At 50.7% G+C, this 14,429-nt stretch overlaps 1 protein-coding gene across 3 annotated transcripts in view; it reads right to left on the bottom strand.

Annotated features, from left to right (window-relative positions):
* LOC116951004 (glutamate receptor ionotropic, delta-2-like) overlaps nt 1-831 on the bottom strand; it is a 211,749-nt gene extending 210,918 nt beyond the window's left edge. For all 3 annotated transcript variants that reach the window (XM_076073274.1, XM_076073273.1, XM_076073272.1), the window contains exon 1: nt 108-831. The gene's annotated coding sequence lies outside the window, so the exon portion shown is untranslated. The remainder of the gene's footprint in view (nt 1-107) is intronic.
* Nucleotides 832-14,429: the final 13,598 nt, after the last annotated feature.

Raw genomic sequence — 14,429 nt, forward strand, 5'->3', positions numbered from 1 at the left:
CGAGACACACGCACACACATTTGACGTCTAAATTGTGGAATCGTCGCTGTGAAGCATGGTCAAGGCGCTGTGGGCGCGCTGTACATGTGTACAGCCAGTGTGCTCACCTTGTCGAGAAGCCGTGAAAGAGAGGACGTGGGAGCCTGAGGAGTGATCGGACACTCCCGACTGAAGATGATTCGGAGTGGTTAACAACCTCTGGTTCCGCGCCTCCTCCGTATTCCTTAATCTTCCTCGTCAGCCCTCCTTCGTCCCCTCCTCCTGGCCCGCCTGTGCACCTCGTTAGATCCCAGGTCTTCTTTACCTCCTTCCTTGCAAGCAGAGCGATGGAACCACTGTGCGTCGCGACGTTTCGGTATCGCTTATGATTTCAATAATGATTTGGTGATGATGGTGATGATATTGCTGCTGATGCTGATGGATTATGACGATTTAATGATGATGCTGCAGCTGCTAATGATGACGATGATCCTGCAGCTACTGTTGCTGCTGGTGATGATGATGCTGCTGCTGCTGCCGCTGCCGCTGCTCCTAAGGATGATGAGGATCCTGCCGCTGCTGATTATCTTGCTCCTGCTGCGAATTATGATTACGATCCTTCCGCTGATGATGATGATGATGCCACATTTAAATTAAGCGTGCTCAGTGATGAAGCCGATGATGAAGACGTTACAGAGGGCAGGGGGAAGGAGGTTCACGTCGTGCCCCCCATCTTTCTCGGCTCGCACCGTCTCGGCCACCTCTCTCTCCCGTGCTGCTGCTGCTGCTCCTGAATTTCACCTCTCCCAGCGGTGCTTGCGGGACAGCGGTGACACTCCCCCTCCTCCTCCCCCTCCGCCCCCTCCTCCTCCCCCTCCTCCTCCTCTTCCTCCTACCCCTCTTCGCTCGCTCGCTCGCTCACGCAGCAGCGCCGCCGGGTGCCGTGCGAGCGACGAGCGAGGCAGACTCGACTCGAAGGGTGACTCGAGGGCGACTCCAGTGGCACACCTCGTCACCTCCTCCTCTTCCACCCTTCAATGAGAGCTCCGATATTTTGACTTCGCCTCCTCCCTCCTCCTCCTCGAGTTCTCCTCCTCCTCCTCCTCGGCGCTGCCGCTTGCTCCGTTGGCTCCGATCTCTCGATTCCGTCCGTCCCCTGCTCCCGCTCCGCTCCTTCCTCTCTCCTCTGTCGCCACCCCCCCTCCCCTCCTCTCTTGCTCGGCCTCTCGCTCCCTCGCCACGCGTGTGGTGTGTGTCTGTGTATATCCCTCTCCCTCTCCCCGTTGCACACACCAACCACGCTCCCTCGCACCCCGGCGCACTGCGCACACGTTCCCAGTGTCCGCAGGGAAGGAACGCGCGATGTGCAGTGAGACCCGTTTCGCTCCCCCCTCTCGCTCTGGCCCCCCCTCCTCTCTCGCTCTCTCTCTGTCCCTCTCTCTCTCTGTGTCCCTCTCTCTCGCTCTCGTCTCTCGCTCAGCCACTCACACACTTCGCGGGCTCCGCTCGCTCCGCTCTGTACGCAGACGCACGCGACGATTCTCGCGCAATGTGCAACGTGCGGCTGCTGCTGCCGCGTCTGTCAATCAATCCACTGCTGGATGAGGACCTTTACTCACCAATCCTGCGTGGTGGTCCTGGGGGGGGGGGATTATTTGACCATACTTCACCACGCTGGTCGGTGCGGGTAGGATAAGGCGGGGAACGTGAGACGTGGGGAGCATAGAAGTACAGTACACAGGGCAACGCATGACTGTGATGCACTGCTTCGTATGCACACATGGTACACCCAGGTGTGCACGTGCTTATTGTGACGCAGCAAATAAAAATATGAAGATAGCCCCCCGTAGACTTTTAGCGAGCACCTATTAAAAGGTGTTGCGTCTAACATCACGCCCGGCCGCCTTTATCTCTCCCCAGTGCCGACGTCTACACACCGCACCGATGTTTACCCGTTTAAGGCTGAGTCAACCTAGGGGATGATTCTCAGGACCGGTTCAAATATCGCTCGCCACTTGCTTGTTGGCCATGGCCGGGAATCGAACTAAGGGGGGGGCTATGTTAGGATTCGTAGTGCAGTGAGTAAGTTAACCACAACGCCCAACGCTCCAGCTACGTGCAGCACGCGCAGACGCACGAACGTGCGCCGACACAAAGACAAATGTCCCCCGTATAACCTTTCACAGACTGTTGGGGCAAGAGCTGTTCGCGAGCACCTATGTAGGCCGAAACGGTACACGAGGGCCTGAGTGGCCAGCACCACGTCCGGCCGCCTTTGTCTCCCCAGCAGCGATGCTTACACACCGCACCGGGTACTTATTTGAGGCTGAGTCGACCTAGGGGAGGCCCAGGTCGAGTTCAGATAATCGTCACTGGTGTTGGCCGTGTGCGGAATTCGAGCTCGGGTCGTTGGGTTCGTCGCGCGGCGCTCTGTCCGCTACACTGCCGCTCCCAACAACACAGTGACACGCACACTAGGCAAAGACAAAGATCCCCCGTATAGACCTTAACAGACTGTTGGGGCAAGTGCTGTAAGCGAGCACTTATGAAGGCCAGCACAGCCCACGAGGGGGTGGGTGGTCAGCACCACGCCCGGCCGCCTTTGTCTGCCTAGTGGCGATGTTTACACTGAGCACCAGGAGGCTGAGTCGGCACGCACTCACACACACACACGTGCATAGATAGACACTGGACACAGTCCAACACACTGCCCCTGTATCCACCCTCTTCGTATGCCCGTTTGAGGACAAACATCGCATTACTTTGTACTTGCCGAGCAGATAGCATATGCCAGTGCGGGGATTAATGGGTTCTATGTGGAGGTGTGTTTGTGTGTGCCACGCACAGCAATAAAACGTGAAATATGGAGTGATAAATTTTAATAATATAAAGTAGGTTTGTCATCCCAAAATAAAGTTACCCTGGGCGTTTGCTTGCCCATAATGAAATAAACTATGAAACTTTTACATTATGAGACCTCCTTTGCCAGTTTACAAGATATAGTAATAGGTTTTTACCCTTTTCGCTGGCACAAACTCCACATCTACAGCCGTCGGGGTCTGGATAGAACCCACGACCTCGTGTATACCAGGTGAGGTAGTTAACATCTCATAGCCACCGCGGCGCAAATCAGGGATGCTATGTCGGTAATTATCATGCCGTGTCCTTCTCGTCTATATTGTGCCCTCAACCTTTGCACGTGATAATATTAAATGTAGGACAGAGTAATATACGGTTATTACGGCTGTAAGCGTACCTTGCACTGGAGTGGTAGTGCCTTACGCCGATATTCCCTACTCCAAGCCTACCTTGCAGAATTCTGAAATAAAAAATCGAGCGAGAAACGAGACCAATTAGTCGATCGGCAGGTCGCGTGCGGTGGGGCAAAGTTTGTCTACCCCACCCCCTCCACCTCTTCCAAGCTGTCTCGGCCAGCGTGGACGACGAGGGTTCATCTAAAGAGGGGCTTTCTAGAGCTCCCGTCGGTCGAGACCCCGTCTGCTAGCGGCGGTGTGAGCGAGCATACTTGCAGGGTCGCGCCTTTGCCTTCGCAGAACCTTGAGGACTGACTCGAGGATCTGAATCGCTCCGCTGCCTGCACACTGCGCCGTCAGAGGGCCGCGCGTTGCAGATCGCAGAAGCGAATCAAGAGGCGGGGGGAGGGGGGGTCCACTTCTCCTAGCGAGCCATCGTAAGACGGCATGGGATGTTGTTTTCAAACGTTACATGTGTCTGTACGTGCGGAGCGGTTGAGCGCGCCGCGCTACGAACCCGGCGACGCGAGTTCGATTTTCACTCAACCGCCATCAACACCGGAGACGTTTATCTGAGCCTCCCCTAGGTCGACTCAGCCTCAAATGAGTAGCTCGCGCGATGAGTACAAATCGCCACTGGCGGAGACAAAGGCGAGGTGCTGTCAACCCAACCGCTCGCGTGTGTGTCGGCCTTCATAGGTGTTCCGCTAACAGCACTTGCCCCAAAAGTCTGTTAAGGCGATACGGGGAATCATTGTCTATGTGTGTATAAAATGGCAATAATCTAGCATTCTGGGTTTTTTTTTTAGAATCGACTGATGAATGAAGGCCCTCTCCCCATGCCGTGTCGGTCATGGACGCTTGCTTGACAAATATTTAACCAAACAAAAGATGCGTGAGTCCATCGGCCTATTTATTAATTGGCCTTCCAAATTGAAAACGTACGCTTGACTACGTCTATGTACGGCGCGAAAGAAGTTCAACATACATACAGTGAGGGGAAAAAAGTATTTGATCCCCTGCTGATTTTGTACGTTTGCCCACTGACGAAGAAATGATCAGTCTATAATTTTAATGGTAGGTTCATTTGAACAGTGAGAGACAGAATAACAACAACAAAAAATCCAGAAAAACGCATGTCAAAAATGTTATGAATTGATTTGCATTTTAATGACGGAAATAAGTATTTGACCCCTCTGCAAAACATGACTTAGTACTTGGTGGCAAAACTTTTGTTGGCAATCACAGAGGTCAGACGTTTCTTGTAGTTGGCCACCAGGTTTGCACACATCTCAGGAGGGATTTTGCCTCACTCCTCTTTGCAAATCTTCTCCAAGTCATTAAGGTTTCGAGGCTGACGTTTGGCAACTCGAACCTTCAGCTCCCTCCACAGATTTTCTATGGGATTAAGGTCTGGAGACTGGCTAGGCCACTCCAGGACCTTAATGTGCTTCTTCTTGAGCCACTCCTTTGTTGCCTTGGCCGTGTGTTTTGAGTCATTGTCATGCTGGAATACCCATCCACGACCCATTTTCAATGCTCACCCAAGATTTGACGGTACATGGCCCTGTCCATCGTCCCTTTGATGCGGTGAAGTTGTCCTGTCCCCTTAGCAGAAAAACACCCCCAAAGCATAATGTTTCCACCTCCATGTTTGACGGTGGGGATGGTGTTCTTGGGGTCATAGGCAGCATTCCTCCTCCAAACACGGCGAGTTGAGTTGATGCCAAAGAGCTCCATTTTGGTCTCATCTGACCACAACACTTTCACCCAGTTGTCCTCTGAATCATTCAGATGTTCATTGGCAAACTTCAGACGGGCATGTATATGTGCTTTCTTGAGCAGGGGGACCTTGCGGGCGCTGCAGGATTTCAGTCCTTCACGGCGTAGTGTGTTACCAATTGTTTTCTTCGTGACTATGGTCCCAGCTGTCTTGGGACCATTGACAAGATCCTCCCGTGTAATTCTGGGCTGATTCCTCACCGTTCTCATGATCATTGCAACTCCACGAGGTGAGATCTTGCATGGTGCCCCAGGCCGAGGGAGATTTACAGTTCTTTTGTGTTTCTTCCATTTGCGAATAATCGCACCAACTGTTGTCACCTTCTCACCAAGCTGCTTGGCAATGGTCGTGAAGCCCGTTCCAGCCTTGTGTAGGTCTACAATCTTGTCCTTGACATCCTTGGTCTTGGCCATGGTGGAGAGTTTGGAATCTGATTGATTGATTGATTGCTTCTGTGGACAGGTGTCTTTTATACAGGTAACACGCTGAGATTAGGAACACTCCCTTTAAGAGTGTGCTCCTAATCTCAGCTCGTTACCTGTATAAAAGACACCTGGGAGCCAGAAATAGTTCTTATTGAGAGGGGTTCAAATACTTATTTCTCTCATTAAAATGCAAATAAATTTGTAACATTTTTCACATGTGTTTTTCTGGATTTTTTTGTTGTTATTCTGTCTCTCACTGTTCAAATAAACCTACTATTAAAATTATAGACTGATCATTTCTTTGTCAGTGGGCAAACGTACAAAATCAGCAGGGGATCAAATACTTTTTTCCCTCACTGTACATTCCAGACCAATGCTAGCCAGCAAGGTGCCCTTAATTGAGCCCGCAAACTCCGACGCGGTATTCGACTTTGTGTGGTCTGATCAGCAGTCAGATCCGTGGAAGAAGACGAATAAATAGCGTAAAGGAAAAAAAAAAGGCGTAGCCCTGTGATTACTCGCCAATTATTTCAGAGGGGGTACCGATGAGTGGATTTTTGCCCTGCATGAATGTCACATTCAAGAGCGCCAATTAATCTACGGCGCCGCGGTGGCGGTCAGACCGATGCCATGCCACTTTGTAGTGGACAAATCTAAACTCTGGCCAATTACATCGGCCAGGGAGAGGCTTTGTGGCTCTCCGCTCCTTATCTCCCGCACACTACATTGCAGCTTACAGTCGAAAGTAATTTATTTTTTTGGGATTTGACAAATTTAGACCATGATACCAGCCCACAAGTGGCATTATATATATATACCCACGATAAATTACACTGGAAACACATAAAATGCTTTCAACGTCTCAGTTTTTGTCTCCCCCCCCCCCCCCCCATCGATCTTGCCTCTTACAATTCCAGCAGAATGTTTAAACGTCTTTCGATTCGCATTATTTATTTATTCATTGTTGTTATTTTTGTTATCATGGTTGTAGTTTGCCACCCACCCACGGGGCAGGTACAGGTGCAGCCCTGCCTGCTGCTCCGCATTTGTAAAAACATCTCGGTGCAGATGGCAGTGCCCACACTTTACCCCACCGTGCGCAAATCTGTCAAAATTTCAACATTTTTAAGGTGGATCCATTTACATTGCTCGGTGGAGAGAGGATGAGGAAGGGGCGAGGAGGGGGGCAACAAACTCGCCCATCGTTCCAACATTCGTGGCGTGAGATCGATTTGGTACCAGCCGACAGAGAGACCGCACAAAATTGGCTCAAAAATCAGATTACCTGTACCACCCAGGGTGGCAAATGCTAACAATTATTTTCCTGGATCGTTTTATCTGCAGATTGCACGCATGTGTGATAGCAAGGTCACGGTGGTAGCTTTCTTTTTAAAGGTCATTCGATAAGGGGGTCATTTTGACAGGGAATACGATTTCAGAATAGAAACAAAATGTATGAATGTGAAGTGGGAAGTCTGCGAAATATGAAAATGAAAAATAGTGTGTGTGTGTGCATATATATGACAGACGGTATGTATGCCAAACGTCTGCCCATCGTGCGTACTGTTCATGGTGAATACTGGTAGCATTATCCATCCCACATGGTACTCACGAATCCCCTTGGTTCATGGAAAGCATTGTAGTACTGTATCGTAATATCGTGGTAAACCTAGAACTTGGACAATGCTAAAGAGCAGTGTTCTTCACACATTTTCAGAAGGGGGGGTGGGGGAGGGGGGCATTTTCGCCAACAGGCATTCAGTGTGAGGGCAGCCACACATCTGAAACCACTGGGGGTTTGACAGCCACGACGACGACGACGATGATGACGATGATGATGATGGGTGTATTCACTCTTCGTGTATTGTCAGGGGGCCGCATTAAAGGTCAACAAAAGGTTTGCCAGTGGCCCACGTGCCTTGCAATGATTAACACTGCAAAATTAGAGAATGTCCTTGTGTGTTCTGTTTGCAGTTTCCCGGCATTACTTTAAGGCACGCTTAATTCTGCCGAAGAGACACTGTCATTGAAAGCCAGTCCTTGTACCGAGTCAGTGCTGCTGGGATGATGCACTCCCGTAAGGCCGTGGGGTCGATGTGTTGCAGAGACCAGCGGTCCGCAACCTTTTTAGCACCAGGGACCGGTTTCTTTCCCCCTTTTCAAAGAAGCTCTCCAGCGACGTTTGTTTGTTACTCATTGTGGCTACTAGGGGTTAGCTTGTGGGCTTACTCATTGTGCCTAGGGGGTTAGCTTGTGGGCTTACTCATTGTGGCTAGGGGGTTAGCTTGTGGGCTTACTCATTGTGGCTAGGGGGTTAGCTTGTGGGCTTACTCATTGTGGCTACTAGGGGTCAGCTTGTGGGCTTACCAACACTGTGACTGAGACAAGTGCGCAGTGCGGGAAAGAGGCGCAGACGGAAGTGGTAATTAAAATTATGGGGGGGGGGGGGGGGGGCAAGCGTGGACTCACCGCTCTCACCTCCTGCTGTGCGGCCCAGTTCCTAGCAGGTACCGGTCCGCGGCCCGGGGGTTGTGGACCCCTGGCGTTGACGATACTCTTCGCTGTTCGGCGAGACATACGCTGGGTGGTGGTGGTTGCTACACACGTGGCCTGCAATCGGGAAAGACAGTGAGGGTTTGGTGGCTCACACAAATGCGGCGAAACTCCCTTGCCGTGGGCGTAGTGGAGGTGCCATGACCCTGTCTCGCCAGTAGAATGCGGGTAGAGCAACGTGTGAACTCCACCTGTTCCATCTGCACGGGGATAGAGTGTTCTCCCCTCGCACGCGTGGGTTGTCTCCGGCTGATACGGTTTCCTCCCACGTGTAGACACTCACTAATTGGACGACAACATCTTTCGGAGATCGTTTGTTGCTGTAGCGTTCTGACCTGCCCCTACTGGACATCTGTGACAGAGAGCTTAGTAGATCATCGAATTTCTCCAGGATAAATAAATATTCTGATTCGCATTTGTATATGCTGCTGCCTTCCTCCGAGCGCTTCTGGGCGCTTTTCCTTCTCAGAGAGCGAGCGAATGACGTGCGGCGTTTTACAAGTTTAAATAAATTAAGTATCTTTATTAGCAGTGTACGTGCAGCAAGACCGTAATTATAATATATATTGGCGGGCACATCCCCCCCCAATATTCAAATATGCTCAAAATGTACCCCCCGCCAATATATTGCATAAAATAGATTTCTGTTTATATGATTGTGGTTATGGTTGTACTTTATTAATCCCCAATCTCTGCCATTACATACAATGAAACAAGGAAAGGTAAAACATAAAAAAACAGAGCAATGTAACACAATACACTATTAGACATTATTGTTAAACATAAATACAAAGTCCATCCTATGTGTTAGTGAATTTTTGTTACATTTTAGGCAAGAAATGGCAGGAAATTCGTTTTCAAATTTAGATTTTTTTCTGGAAGATTTGGTCCCCCGCAATGTTGACTCCATGGCTACGGCCTTGACGTGCAGGAAGCAACTTCATCCGCAATTTCGAATTCGTCAACTGACATTCTCCACGACGACCCCCGTGATTATGATTATGTGCTAGAACTTGGTAGACCGGCTCTGGAAGGCGGATGGGGTTTGCTCAGAGAGAGTGAGAGAAGGCAGCTGGCGGTCTTGGAGTCGTGTGGGCGGTGGTGATGGTGGAGGGGAGAGGTAATGTGTAGGGGGAGCGGCGGTGCAGCGGTTAGCACGCTGCGCTACGAACCCGGCCATCAGAGTTCGATTCCCGCTCACGGCCAACACCGGTGACGATTATCTGAACCGGTCCTATTCCTCCCCTAGGTCGACTCAGCCTCAAATGAGTACCCAGTGCGGTGTGTAAACATCGCTACTGGAGAGACAAAGGCGGCCTCGGCGTGGTCCTGGCCACCCACCTCCTCGTGTACCGTTCCGACCTTCATAGGTGCTCGCTAACAGCACTTGCCCCTACAGTCTGTGAAGGCTATGCGAGGGATCGTTGTCTTTGGATGAGGAGGGGGAAGGTGGCTGAGACTGTAGGAGGAGAGAGAGAGCGAGAGAGAGAGAGTGATGCACACTCCCTCTCTTCCCTCTCTCCCCTCTCTCCCTACCCCCAACTCCTCCACCGCCGCTCCCTGCCCAATTAGTCGACAGGCGGCTTGCAGCCACTCAGCCAGAACGCGTGACCCAGGGCCTACAAACCCGTGGCTGTGATGAATGATTCGGAGGAATTAATTGTTCTATGAAAGCATATTTTGTGAGCAGAAGGGATGAGGAGAAAATAATAAATAATAATAACAATTATTACGATATCAAAATAATTTGGTGGGAAAAGGAAACACAAACCTTCTCCGCTTTACAACAACGTGCATAATTCATGTCAGGATCATGAATTGTACACGTTTTTGGGTGCGTGCGTGCGATCTTTGTACGAGAGTTTATGCTCGTGTGTGTGTGTGTGTGTTGCTCTGTGTGCATTGGGATGGTATGTTGTGCTCATGGGGGCACATGGGTGCGTCTGGATGTGTGTGTGGTAGCGGTTAATTGCCGCTCACTCAGAGGAGGAGTTGGAGGCGCTGCTGCTGAACCTGGAGCGTGCCACGAAGAGGTGGGGCCTTACCATCAGCCCCACCAAAACTAAGCACCTGCCTGGGTATTTTGTACCATCGGGCAACCCACCCACACAACTCCCAATCGGTGATGGGGCAGTTGTGGAGAGAGCGGAGAGTTTCTCATACCTGGGCAATGTGCTCATGACTGGCTCCGGTTTGACAGCAGAGGTCTCACTCCGAATCAGTCGAGCGGCATTTTCTTTTCATTGGTTGCCTAACTGGTCTGTCGCTCCGCACTAAGTTTCAGGTCTACTCGGCCACGGTCATTCCATCCCTTCTCTACGCTTGCGAAACGTGGACCCCCCTAATGGAGCATCTTCGCAGATTGGAAACAGTTAGGCTAGCCTGTCTACGATCCATCCTGGATTTAACCAGGCTGGATTGTGTGAGGAGCTCACAAATCCTAGAACAATCTGGGCAAAGTCCCATCGGTGAGCTCCTCCGGCAGGCAAGGCTGCGTTGGCTGGGTCATGTAGCCCGCATGCCCAGCCACAGCATGCCGAAACAGTTTTTGTTCGGCCGGATCGAGGAGGCTAAACGGGCGCGGGTACGGCCTAGAGAAGAGATGGAGTGACGTGGTACAGGAGGACGTGGAGCTGAGTGGACTTGCTGATGACTGGTACCAGCGGTGTCAAGATCGGCCTCGGTGGAGGAGGCTCGTGAAGGACGCTGCTACTGGGCAGTTGGAGGCAGTCGCACTCCAACAACAACGGACTGTGGAGGAGCGACGCTCACAACAACGAGCGGAGCGCCGGGTGGCTAAAGCACAGCAAGTTGTTACAGTAGCGGGCACAGGTGGAGCATCAGCCAGTCATCTCAGTCAGTCGACCCGTGGCACCTGGGTCTGCCCCGTGACCTCCTGCCAGCGGGCGTTCGACACTTCACGTGGCCTCAAGGTGCACATAGCCTGGCACAAGCGTCGTGGTGACGTCAGCGCCACTTAGTGGCGAATGGCGGTTGTTGCTGTTGTTGTTGGTAGCGGTTCGTGCACTGCGCTACGACACCTGGCGACCCCGGTTCGATTCCTGTTCAGGGTCAACACCAGTGACGATTATCTGAACGGTGCCTGGGCCTCCCCTGGGTCGACTCAGCCTCACATGGGTACCTGGTTCGGTGTGTAGGGCGACAAAGGCGGCAGGCGTTGGTGTTGGTCACACCACCCCCTCGTGTGCCGTGCCGGCCTTCATAGGTGATCACTAACAGCACTTGTCCCAACAACCTGTGCAGGCTACACGGACGATCATTGTCTTGTGTGTGTGTGTGACTGTGTGTGGGGAGCGGTGGTGTAGTGGTTCAAGTTACGAACGCAGTGACACGGCCAAAACCAGTGACAAATAATCTGAATGGGTTATTGGCCTCCGCTTGGCTGTCTCAGCCTTAAACAAGGACCTGGTGCGGTGTGCAAACATCAGCACTGGGGAGACAAAGGCGGTCGGGCGTGGTCCTGGCCACCCACACCCTCGTACGCCGTTCGGGACTTCATTAAGTGCTCGTTACACCACTTGCCCCAACAGTCCGTTCAAAGCCATAAGGGGATCGTTGTATTTTATGCCCAAACATGGGTGCGTTTAAATACGTGTTGTAAATTGCACTGCGACCTCGACCACCTAAGGTCGATCTAGCTCACGGCTCGCGTCAGAGGCGAATATCTGAACTGAAATGTCGAGGCGATCTGAGTTGCGTCGCAATGTTTTGCATTTCGCACGTGATTTATTATTGGGTGCCGATTGCTGCACTTGATTTATGTGACAAGCCAGGTTACCCTCGCGAAGGAGGCTCTATCGTACGCGTGTATGGGGCCGTCCATAAATGACGTCACGCACCTAGGTGGGCGGGGGGGGGGTCAGACGTTTGTGACGATGTGTGACGAGGAGGAGGGGGGGGGGAGAAATGTGACGTCGCATCAAAATGCGCAACTTTAAATAAATATAGACAACACGTTCTACTTAATAAAATCGACTTTTTCATAAATGTTTTCTCCGCCAACATCAGAGTGCATTTCCACATTAAATACGCACTACAATGACAATAGTTTAAAGCGATTTGAAGCATTTTGGGGGGGGGGCAGAGCTTTGTGACGTCATATTTGAGGGGGGGTCTGACTTTTTGTGACGCCGTGTGACGAGGGGGGGGGGGGAGTAAAAATCGTCCAAAATCGCGTGACGTCATTTTTAGACGGCCCCTATGGAGAACTTATTACGCACCGTACGTAACCAACCGCTCTGTCCTGATCTCTCTTGAGTTCTCAATTAGTTCAACAAATGACGCCTGAAACTTTATCGTGCAATAAACTGAAGAATTTCTTGAAGGTCGACGTGGCGATACAAAACGCAAGGTGAGTTTATTCAACGTTAACCGCGGATTGCTCAGCTCCAGCTCACGATGGGAATGTTAATTTGTTCAACTATTGGGGAGCGCTCTCGTCAATAGCATCTGGTGGTAAAAGGGCAAAGACTTGTTTCACGTTGCCCGGCACCGCCGATGGGCCACAGAAGGGCAAATAAAGCTCGTCGCTTGACCCGAGTGCGGACCATAGACCAGAATACGTATACTTATTTTTTTCAACCGATATATATTTTTTTTATAGTTTTACAAGGCATTGTCAATCTCGCACCTCCGATTAGCACGGTTGGCTACGTACGGTGCGAAAGACGTTCGACATACATGCATATCCTCGGTGTACATCATCTTGGACTCATGCAATTATTCATAAGTAAATCCACGTACAACAACAACAACTACAAATATTGGCCTCATTAACAGTACGTCGATGAATCCACGTATGAATCACCTCCCCAAAAAATGTTTTAATCAAGACCAAAATTCACTCGAGCCCGGAACGGAGCACACACGGCAGACCCAGCAGGAGCGACTGGCAAATTATTTAATTTCACCATCGGGCACAACGCGTCAATACAAAGGGGTAACGGAGTGTTGGGAGAGGTTGTGTGGTGGAGAGGGTGGTGGACATTGGATGACCTCGCCTGACGTTAGACGAAATTGCGGTGGCTGGATATCTTCGATTCGATCGCGGCTCGAGTTCTGTTTGAAAAGTCAATTAAACAAGAGCAAAAACTTATACACGCCGCAGGAACTTTTTTGTTTCTTCTTCCGAGGTCCATGTACGTCCTCAGCGTGTAGGACACGACCCTGGGTATTGTCCCTGTGTGTATCTCAAACGGTCCTGGGCCTCCCCTAGGTAAACTCAGCCTCAAAATTAGTACCTGGTGCGATGTGTAAACATCGCCACTCGGGAGTAAAAGTCTCAAAGTAGGAATCCGCTAAACTTACTGAGATAGCAACGTTTTTAAAGGCTGAATTATATGTTTGTCTGTGTGTGTGGGCAGCCATATAGGGAGCGGTGGTGGAGCGGTTAGCACGCTGCACTACGAACCCAGCGGCCCGAGTTCGATTCCCGCTCACGGCAACCACCAGAGACGATTATCTGAATGGCTCATGGGCCTCTCCTAGATCGACTCAGCCTCAAAATGAGTGCCTGGTGCGGTGTGTAAACAAAGCGCCACTCGGGAGACAACAGCGACCGGCCGTGGTGCTGGCCACCCATTCCCTCTTGTGCCGTTCCGGCCTTCATAGTTGCTACTCGTTAACAGCACTTGTCCCAGCAGTCTGTAAAAAGACTATAGGTTTTGAACCGCTCTCTCGAACAGGGGTCAGGAAACCAAAATAATGAGATATTTTTTTCGCATTCTGTACAAAACTCAATATTTCCAAGAACAGCAATGCACGTGAACACGTACACACATACATACATAGAAAAAAACAAAGATTCCCCGTATTGCCTTAACAGACGGTTGGGGCAAGTGCTGTCAGCGAGCACCTAGGGGGTGGGTAGCCAACACCACGCTCGGCCGCCTTTGTCTCCCTAGTGGCGATGTTTACACCTCGCACCAAGTACTCAACCTAGGGGAGGCCCAAGACCGCTTCAGATAATTGTCACTGGGTGTTGGCCGTGAGCGGGAATTAAACTAAGGACGCGAGTTTTTTGCGCAGGGCGCTAACCGCTACACTGCCGCTCCCCACTATTACATACATACATACACAAATTAGTAGTGTACGTGCAGAAAAAGGGCCATTTTCCAAAACCTCGCCAATATATAATGGTTTACCTTCAAAGGCCACGCAGTGCTATTGACGAATAATGTGTGGAGTGTTTTGCATTTTAAGAATGGAATTGGATTCTGTAGCGATGTTTTTTGTTTTGTTTAATACTCATTCCTGGTTTACTTATCTCGGGTTTGAAGCAGAATCGAGCGCATCTTTCAATCAAAACATAATAATATCTCACTGATTTAATAAAGATGTACTTCTGAGAAGCAGGCGGAAAATATCTCGGGAGTGTTCATAATGGCTGTTTCGGGTTATCACAGAGCTGGCATT

The sequence above is a fragment of the Petromyzon marinus genome, chromosome 41 (assembly GCF_048934315.1).
Source record: "Petromyzon marinus isolate PM22_M1 ecotype Great Lakes invasive population chromosome 41, UKy_Petmar_22M1.pri1.0, whole genome shotgun sequence".
NCBI lineage: Eukaryota > Metazoa > Chordata > Hyperoartia > Petromyzontiformes > Petromyzontidae > Petromyzon > Petromyzon marinus.